The 9,830-nt window shown below is 27.6% G+C and overlaps 1 pseudogene; it reads right to left on the bottom strand.

Moving 5' to 3' along the window:
* Window positions 1-6,861: 6,861 nt before the first annotated feature.
* LOC131171826 (putative receptor protein kinase ZmPK1) lies at window positions 6,862-9,433 on the bottom strand (annotated as a pseudogene).
* Window positions 9,434-9,830: the final 397 nt, after the last annotated feature.

The raw sequence follows: 9,830 nt of genomic DNA, 5'->3' as shown, positions 1-9,830 counted from the left end.
TCTTTCTGCTGAATTTCTATATATATATATATATTTCATAATAAACTCAATCTCTACAAAAAAAAAATTCATATTTAATTGATATATAGGATATCTTGCAATATCATACTTATTTCAATAGTAAATTCGTAATATATGTTATATTATTTTGCTCTTATAATTATTATTATTATTATTATTATTATTATTATTATTATTATTATTATTATTATTATTATTATTATTATATAAAACAGAGTGATATTTCCAAAGAAATGCCACGTGGCACTTTTCTTGAAAAGTTTGCTATGTATCATCTTCCATTAATAATTCTCTTTTATATTCTTTTATAATAATAATTATTTAATTATTTTTTTATTTCTTTTTTAATTATCAATATTATTTATAATACTACTTTAACATTTATGATTTAAATTATTATTTTCTTTAAAAATTAATTAAAACCTTTTGTGATTAAATATAATATTTAAAAATTATTTATATTATTTTTTATAAATTATTTATGTGAAAATATTATTTACCACATGTCACCCTCTATAATAATAATAATAATAACAATAATAATAATAATTTAAAATAAAAAATAATTTAACAACAACAACAACAACAACAACAACAACAATAATAATAATAATAATAATAATAATAATAATAATAATAATAATAATAATAATAAATGTCAATAATGATTAGTAATTTGAGATCTTATAATCGACTGTTATATAATTTAATCAATATTAAATTATTTCATATTTTTAATAAATATTATTATTATATTGTTATATTTTCTATTGTGAAATCTTTGTTAAAAATTTTGAAAGACAAAAAGTCTAGTCTAAATAAAAAGTTACAAAAATAAAATATAAAAATTTGACTTATTTTTAATTAGTATGTATTAATTTTTATGTTAATAATTTAATATTTTTTATTTTATTTTTCTAAGATTAATTAATACTTATTATTATTATTATCATTATAACTAACTTATAACCATTGAATTGAAACGGCTAAATAAATGAGAAATATTTTACTATTATAAAAATTAAATTTAAGTAAAGATGATAAAAAAAATAAAGTTACAATATTAAAATTACAGAATCTATCTTTTGAAAAATAATATGTATTTTAACATTTATTAGTTTAATAAAAAATGATGATATTTTAAAATTTTAATTTTTATGAACTATATTTATCTTATATCATAAATTTATGTAAAACGATAATATTTTTTGAAAGAATTATTTTATGAAAAATATATAAAAGTAATAAAAAATTTTACTTTATAAAAATTTAAACATATAATATTTTTAAAAAATAATATAATAAAATGTTATTTTTAATTAATAATAATGTTATATATTTTTATTATTATTAAAATTAAATAATTCAATTCATTGTTAGTAATTTAATATATTTTTTATCATATTAATAATAAAAATTTATATTTATATATTTTTTTAAATAACATTATTTTTCACTAATCTAATATATTTTCTGTAATTTAAAAAAATTAATTTATATAAATTATAAGATAAAATATAAAAATTTCATGAAATTTAGATTATTGTTTGAATAAAGTAATTTTATTATATTTTAATGAAGTAATTATAGAAACTATTATTAATATATGTATAAAAAGAATTAAATAGGTATTTTAATTATTTACACCATAAATTAACTAAAATTTTATTATTATAATAGATAAAAATTAATTCAAATTAAATTAAATAAGAGAGAAATTTTAATTAAAAATTAATTTAATAATAATAATAATAATAATAATAATAATAATAATTTATCTTATTTAGAATGTGATTAAAAATTAAATAAAAAAATAAAAATTATAAATTATAAATTATTCATACATAGGCATTATGCTAATTTTAATATATGATGAGTGGTGCAACAATTGATGAAAAGTTGGTGGTCATTGCACCTTCGGATTTCTTTTATCATTATAATAATATTTTTAGCTAATAAAAAGAAAAAAAATTAAAAAAAAAAAAGTGGTTGATGAAGGTAGGTAGCTCAACTAAAGGAAATAGAATGGTATTCCACTGTTATGCTGAAATTTTCCCCATATATATATATATATATATATATATATATATATATATATATATATATATATATATATATATATATTATTTTAGAAACGCATATTGGATAAAAAAAAATCTAAAATTTTTAGAGTATTCATGATTATGGTCAAAATTTTATTTTGTATGTATAATAGTGATGTGGACCAACCGCAAGTGCACGGGTCGTTCAAGTAGTATAGAAAAAGATATCGTTCCCACGAGGAGTTGTGTTAATGATTGAATTTTTGATGTAAAATAAAATATGTTAAAATTGTATTTTAATCAGATTAATAAAAGAAATTTGGGAATTTGAAGCATAAGGTATGAAAATGCAAAACTAAATTCAAACAATGACTAATTTAATAATTCGCAAAATAAAGAAATTGATAATATTAATAATGAAAATTAATAAAATGAGATTAAACTAAACGCTCAAAAGTAAAATTCCAAGCAATAATTGATAAAAGACGATTCTGGAGTTAAGGGTTTATATTTAAGTCATTTTTGGATTTTCCCTAGCTAGCCCAATCCATGAAATTTATGGGTTTAAAGGAGATTAATTCTAAAATCCTTTGAAAACTCTTTCGAGTGAGACAAAGAGTGCCTTAATTAACTTAATCCTACTTTCGTGGAGTTAAAATTAACCAAGACCTATTAGGTTCTTTAATCAATCTATTAAAACCCTCTTAACCCTTAGTCTATTTCTAGATCTAAGTTAATTAAGTCGAATTTCTTGATTAACTATCACTTGGTTTTCTCCTTTCGGTGCTTCAACCAAGGATTAAGAACATAACTTAATGGGGCCCTTCATTAAGCATGTGAATAAGCACACAAGAAATGGATTAAACCTCATAAATTCATTAAATTGGGACTAACCCAGTTCAAATCCACAAAAATAACTAAAATATTACATCCCTTACTCCAGAATCAAAGAAAACTACTCACAATCCATGTTTAACACAATAAATTCTAAGTAAAAGAGGAAATAAATCATGAAAATAAACTAAAACTAAAGAAACCCGATACAAGAAAGGTAGGAAATGTGCAATAAAGGAAAGAAAACTCCAAATCTGTTTGGAAATGGTGGGAGAGATGTTTTTGACTCTTCAGCTGCTGCCCCTTTCCTTTCCTTTACTTCCTCCCTTTTCATCTACTTCCCCCCTTTCTAAAATGGGATAAGGGCCTATTTATATTTTTTTCTGACAAGGAGCACTAAAATGGTGTGTTTGAGGTGTGATTTTCTGAGGAAATCTTCTGCCAGCTCATTATGAAGTCTTTGTGGGACTGCATAAGTGGACTGCATAAGTTATGCAGTCCCTTATGCAGTTTTCGGCTGGTTTCTGGCACTCTAATGCGAAACTGTATGAGCAAAGTGCAAGACTGCATAAGTTATGCACAATTCTGTGAGGTTGCATAAGGGAGGCACGAATCTGCATAAGTTATGCGGCAACTTATGCAGATTTCGGCAAGAAGTGGGGACAGTTTCTTCTCCTTATGCAGAACTGCATAACTTATGCGGCAAGTTATGCGCAATTTGGCCAATGCATATTTCAACTTTGAAACTTGTTTTTGACATCTTTGGCTGTAGAAATCACTCCTCAATGGCAAAATTTCTTTTTAGTCCTTCAAAAACACCATTTTTCCTACAAAACAAAGTAAAATTACAAATTAATTCAAAAATTGGCAATTATGAAAAACTATCTAAATAACTAATGAAATTAGCTAAAAGTGACTAATAATCAAATAAAATGGCCATGAAATTAAATCTAAATGATTATGCAAAATGTATGCATCAAATAGCTGAATCATAATTAGTTGTCACAATTGTAATTAAAGGACTAAATTAGATTTGAGAAAGTTAACGATAAATTATAATATAGTCCCTAAAGTTTTATTTAATTAATAAAATAGTCCTTAAAATTTTATTTGATTAACAAAATTGTCTATTTATTTAAATTCTATATTTAAATATTTTTTTATTATATAAAATATATTTGTAATATAAAATATATTTTATATTTATTTTTAGTGAAACTTTATAGTAAAAATTTATTTTTATTAATTAAAATATATTTTAATATAATAAACTATTCAAAAACTACATATTAATAAAGTAATCACAAAATAATCATATTTGGAATAAAAAGAAATAATCACTACGTTTGGATGAGAGGAAAGAAAATAATTGAAGAAAAATAAAAGAGTACAACGATTAAAAGGAATATATATATATATATTTAGATATAGGAAAGAAATATTGAAAGGAAAGTTATTTTTTGAAATAATAAAATTATAATTTATCCTTAAATATTAAAAAATAATTTATAAAATATAGAGATAATTTTGTGATTTTAAAATGTTGAGGGCATTTGCATAATTATAAAATGCTGGTTCCATTTCAAATCAAGACTTGCGAGTCAGCGACCATTCACCAACTTATGGACCATTGTAGAAGTTGTCTTTGATTTATAAGATATGAAATAATTTAGCACGGATCACGAGGTCCAATGCTTTGCACTGATTATCAGAGTTGTAAATAATTCAACCTAACCTTGTGCTAATCAGACCCTACTCGTAAAATATTAGAATTTGAATTAGTTTTAATTAATCGAATTTGAAAATGCGTAGTTAAAATAATTCTATTTTTTAGTGCTCTTAATATATACTATAATTTTTTCTGTTCGTGAGAAAGAATATGTGTTGAAAGAAAGGTTTTCTATTTTGGTATGTAATTAGTTGGTTTGAGAGAATATCCAAGAAAGTGAGGCAAAATGTAGAAAAGTGAAAAGAGAATGTCAAAATCAAAAAACTAAGCTGAAATAATAGAATTGATTCAGTTCGATTCCTTTCGTTACCTCAGCATGTTTCTGTTTTTATATTTTTTCAGTTCAATTAATTGATTATTTTTGCTTGTTTCGAATTGAACCAACCGATTTCAAGCTAACAAGTAAATGCTCAACCACCGAGCTATTAGCCCAATGGTTCAATCCTATTATCTTAGATTCATAACCAAAATGGTATCATTTTCGATGAACAAGAAGTCATTTATTCTGCCTTATAAAGAAGGCAAGAAAAAGTGTAGCTAGAAAGTATGTATTAGATTCACACTTCCACTTAAGCTTGACTCAGACAAAGCAAACTAATTCCTCTATGTTGCCGTATAAAAAAGGCAAGAAAAATTGTTTCTGGGCAGGCCACACAAGACTTGACTCTATTAAAGCAAGCAGTTCAAGACATGATGAGTGGTGCAACATTTGCCAAGTAGTTATCAAGCTAGGAAGCTCAACTCAAATTATTATACAACTTGGGTCTATAAAATACTGAAAAATGAGATTGTCAACTGAAATATACATTTAAAATCATATAGATTTGGTGACACATCTCAATATTCATTACACAATTAAAAATTAACTATTATAGTTTTACCCCAATCAGAGCAGTCTGATTGATTTTTCTTCATCTTTAAGGTAGGGGGAATGATGATGGTGAGATTTTAAGTTTGAGTCTCTTCATCTACCTATCCGTTTTTACTCGGTTCATTAATTACGCCTCCACAAAATAAAAAGAAAATATTATAGTTTCATACATTATTGCAATTGGAAATTCAAAATCATTTAAAAAAATTATTATTTTAATGTTAATAAAAATAAATTTTAAAAATTAATCATTTCAAAAATATTTATAATTAATATATTTAATTTTTTAATTATTACAAATTTTTGTGATTAAAACTTTAATTTTTGAGATCAACTGTAGCATAGTTGCAATGACTGAAGGATTAACTTTGACCAACTCGACAGGATGTTAAAGGTGAAATTTTGTATTGGAATCATATAATAAATTCAACCTGTAGAATTTATAGTGACGACAAAATATCTCTCAATATCATGCTTATTTCTATAGTAAATTCATAATATATTTTATATGATTTGGCTCATTATCTTTTTATGCTTTGAAAATATTTAGAATAAATATAGATTTGTGAAAGATTAGACTCAAAATCTCTTACATAAGAGGCTAGTGCTCAACCAACGAGCTATTACCTTAGATTCATAATGGCCAAATGACTAGAAAAGTTATAACCTTTTGTAAACTTTTTCAATTTTAATTAAGCCTTTTAATTTTATCAATTTAATACTCAAATTTTCATATTAATTTCAATTTTAGTGGTTAGTTTAATGGGATGATTCAATTGATAAAAATAATTCAAATATTTATCTACATTGTCAATATTGGTCAATCCTTTTAATTTTTTACTAGTTTTAGCAATCATTTTCAAAGGATAAAAAATATCATTTTACCAAATCAAAATTTTATTTTAATTAATTTCTCTCCGTCTTATACACACACTTATTTTATGAACACATATTATTTTGAATATTGTAATTAGATTCTTTGATTATATTATTTACACTCATTTTATATTTAATTTTTTTAGCTTTTTCATTTATATTGCTTAATTATTAAATACTTCTCTATCAATACGAAATTTTCTGAATTAAAAATCATTGAACAAATTAATAAAATCAAAAGGATTAGAATTATTTTTATTAATCGATGAATTTAATTGTTTTAATTAAATTTATTACTAAAATTAAAAATATATAAAAATTTTAAGATTAAAATTATATATGAAATTAAAAGATTTTAATTAAAACAAAATTTTTTATTATTATTATTTAGCCATTCATAATCAAAATGGTATCATTTTTCATGAACAGCAAAGTCTTCCATTATGCCTTTACAAAGAAACGCAAGAAAAAGTGTTTGAAGTTATATATATACATACATATATGTATAATATTAGTTGATTAGCTAGGGAAAAACATACTTATGGATCAATGTCTCGCCGATATTACCGATTTTGAATATCAATTTCTATCATATATCTTGAATTCAAAGTAGATACAATGTAGAAGAAAATTCTCAGTTTGCCTAATGATGATTTTCAATCTCTAGAAGCATCTCAACTACTTGGTTCATGGTGGGTCTAGCGTCTTTGCTTTCCGCCACGCACTTCAATGCCACTCCAATTAGACCTTCCAATTTCTTCCTATCATAGTCCGTTCCAATGGCAGGATTTGTGATCTCTTCAACCCAGTAACTACTCTTTGCAGAAGCTCCATGTTTCTTCTCTTTCACCCATTCGACCAACCTCTTGTGCTCCACCTCTCCCCCATTATCAGCCATCGACGGGCTCCTTCCGGTCACCATCTCTAACACCACCACCCCATAGCTGTAGACGTCCACTTTGGAAGTGATGGGCAGATTAAATATCCACTCTGGAGCCATGTAACCTCTTGTTCCTCTTATCATTGAGAAGCTTGATTTGTGAAGCTCATGACCTCTGCTTAGTAGCCTAGATAGACCAAAATCTGATAGCTTAGGCTCATAGTTAGCATCCAAAAGTATATTCTGTGGCTTTACATCACAATGTAGAACCCATTCCAAGCATTCTTCATGCAAATAAGCTAGGCCTTTAGCAGTGCCCAATGCAATTTTAAACCTCTTTTTCCAATCAAGTTCCATGGAAGAGAGGTTTTTAGCTAAGGATCCCTTCTCCATATTCTCGTAGACCAAAAGCCTATGCTTTTCGTCTGCACAGTATCCCCACATCTCTATCAAGTTCATGTGATTAAGCTTCCCAACAGTGCTTACTTCAGCTAGAAATTCAGCTTTTCCTTCGCTAGCATCGTGTAGTCGTTTGATTGCTGCAACTCGCTGATCATCTAATATCCCTTTATAGACAATTCCGGTAGCTCCTCTGCCAATTTCTTCACTGAAATTTCTTGTTGCTTCCTTAAGCTCTGAGTAGGTAAATCTTCTGAAACCAGTAGCAACAAGAAAGTAGTCTTCAGAAGTTGCATCTATCTTTTGCCGGCTTCCAATGAAGTACAGCCACACCAAAACCATGGCAAGAATCTCAACTATCCCAACTGCAGTAACAAAACCAAGCAAGAATTTTTCTGACCTGTTTCCATCAGTTTTAACATACCTTCTCTCAAGCTGCTTAGTAGCTTCAGCAGGACAATCTAGAGTGAGTTCTTTAGCTGACCAGTCTTTGTAAGGACTTGTTTTGTCACTTTCAAGTAAAAATCTCCTCTGAAATTTGGCGTAGTATATCCATTTAGCAATTGTAACTTTGGGAAACAATAAGGAACGTTGTCGGGGTGGTTCTGGAAGACGTATTTTAATGCGAAACCTTTGCAATCATATCTTCGTAGGCATACTTCCTTGCACATCTCCAGAGTATAATTCTCAAAGTAACCAAAATCATAACCATACATTTCAACGTGAGGTAATCGAATGAATATAACCTCGGTTTCAACACTAGAAACCAAAATTTCTGGTTCGCATCCTAAAGACCAATCAGCAGGATTTTTAATTTTATATCCTGGGAGGCAAGAACATTTCCTACCAAAGCTAGGAACATATTTACAAACACTATTAGGTCCGCAAGCTGCATGAATCTTGCATGGTTGAGCAAAGGCTTGCCATGAAATTACCCAGCTTCCGTTCTCATTCTCTCTGCTGTACAGTCGAAGATTACCATCAAAATCAAGGGTCAATCTTCGCTGAAGTTGAACTCCATAATCCGCAGAGAAGAAAGTGAAATTATCTGATGAAGTAAAATTGCCAAATGCGTCAAGTAAAGCGATTCTGCTGCTGTTGTACGATGATCTCCCAGCTTCCCGGCTCAGAAGCCAATGGGCTGGCCAGAAAGCACTTGAAACTTCAGGACCAGCATAAACAAGACGAAGAACATTGTCGTCATCGAAAGCTAGCTTGTAGAAACCAGAAGAAAAGTTTGTCAAGCTTCTTGAAGAAACAAGAAGTGAGTCTCTGTTGAGTGGCTGCAGAGGAAGAAGGGTATCTGTAGGTGCATCAAAGCTTTGCCATAGAATGACGCGGTTTGTAGTAGTGATTAGAACGAGATTGCCAGTATCATAAAGCTGCAATGAAGATGAAGAGAGTGAGAAAGTGTTGGAGGCCCAAACAACTGATTTACCAGCATCAGTCAATATGAGATTTCCAGTTTTAAGCAGAGATAGCTTTGAGTTTCTACCATTAATGGGTGCATCTCGGTTAGCCATCCAGACTACCGTGCGACAGTTAGAACAAGAGGGTTCAGTGAACCATATAGCAAAGGAATAAGCATTTTCCCCAACTGGGTAAAAACCAGCTGTGAAAATGGCATTAGGTGAAATCAAAACATGATCTGGCCTCTCTACGGAGAGAGATGATCCTTCATTTAAAGTGATATAATCATTATGATGAGTTGATGATGATGAAGATGCAGACGGAGGGGATGTAATCAGACAGAAAACAATCAAGATGAAAGGAGCAGCCATATGTACAGAACTTCTGTGAAAAATGTGAAAAGGAAGATTGTGCTTCATCTGCCTTGTCAATGGCATTTATGTACTGTGGAATGAAATTGATGAAGGGGATTGGTGTGCTTGAACAATAAACAAAAGAGGGAAATTTTATTTTAGTTTTTGATGCACACATTTTGCATAGTCATTTAGGTCTAATTTCATAACCATTTTTATTTGATTATTAGTCATTTTTAGCTAATTTCATTAGTTAATTAGTTAGTTTTTCATAATTGTCGATTTTGGATTAATTTGTAATTTTTACTTTGTTTTGTAGGAAAAATGGTGTTTTTGAAGGACTGAAGAGAATTTTGCCATTGAGGAGTGTCTTCTACAGCCAAAGATGTCAAAAACAAGTTTTCAAGCTGAAATA

This window comes from Hevea brasiliensis, chromosome 13 (genome assembly GCF_030052815.1).
Source record: "Hevea brasiliensis isolate MT/VB/25A 57/8 chromosome 13, ASM3005281v1, whole genome shotgun sequence".
In the NCBI taxonomy this organism is placed as follows: Eukaryota; Viridiplantae; Streptophyta; class Magnoliopsida; order Malpighiales; family Euphorbiaceae; genus Hevea; species Hevea brasiliensis.
Note: the sequence above shows the minus strand (reverse complement) of the source record. Positions and strands in the feature narration are given on the sequence as shown.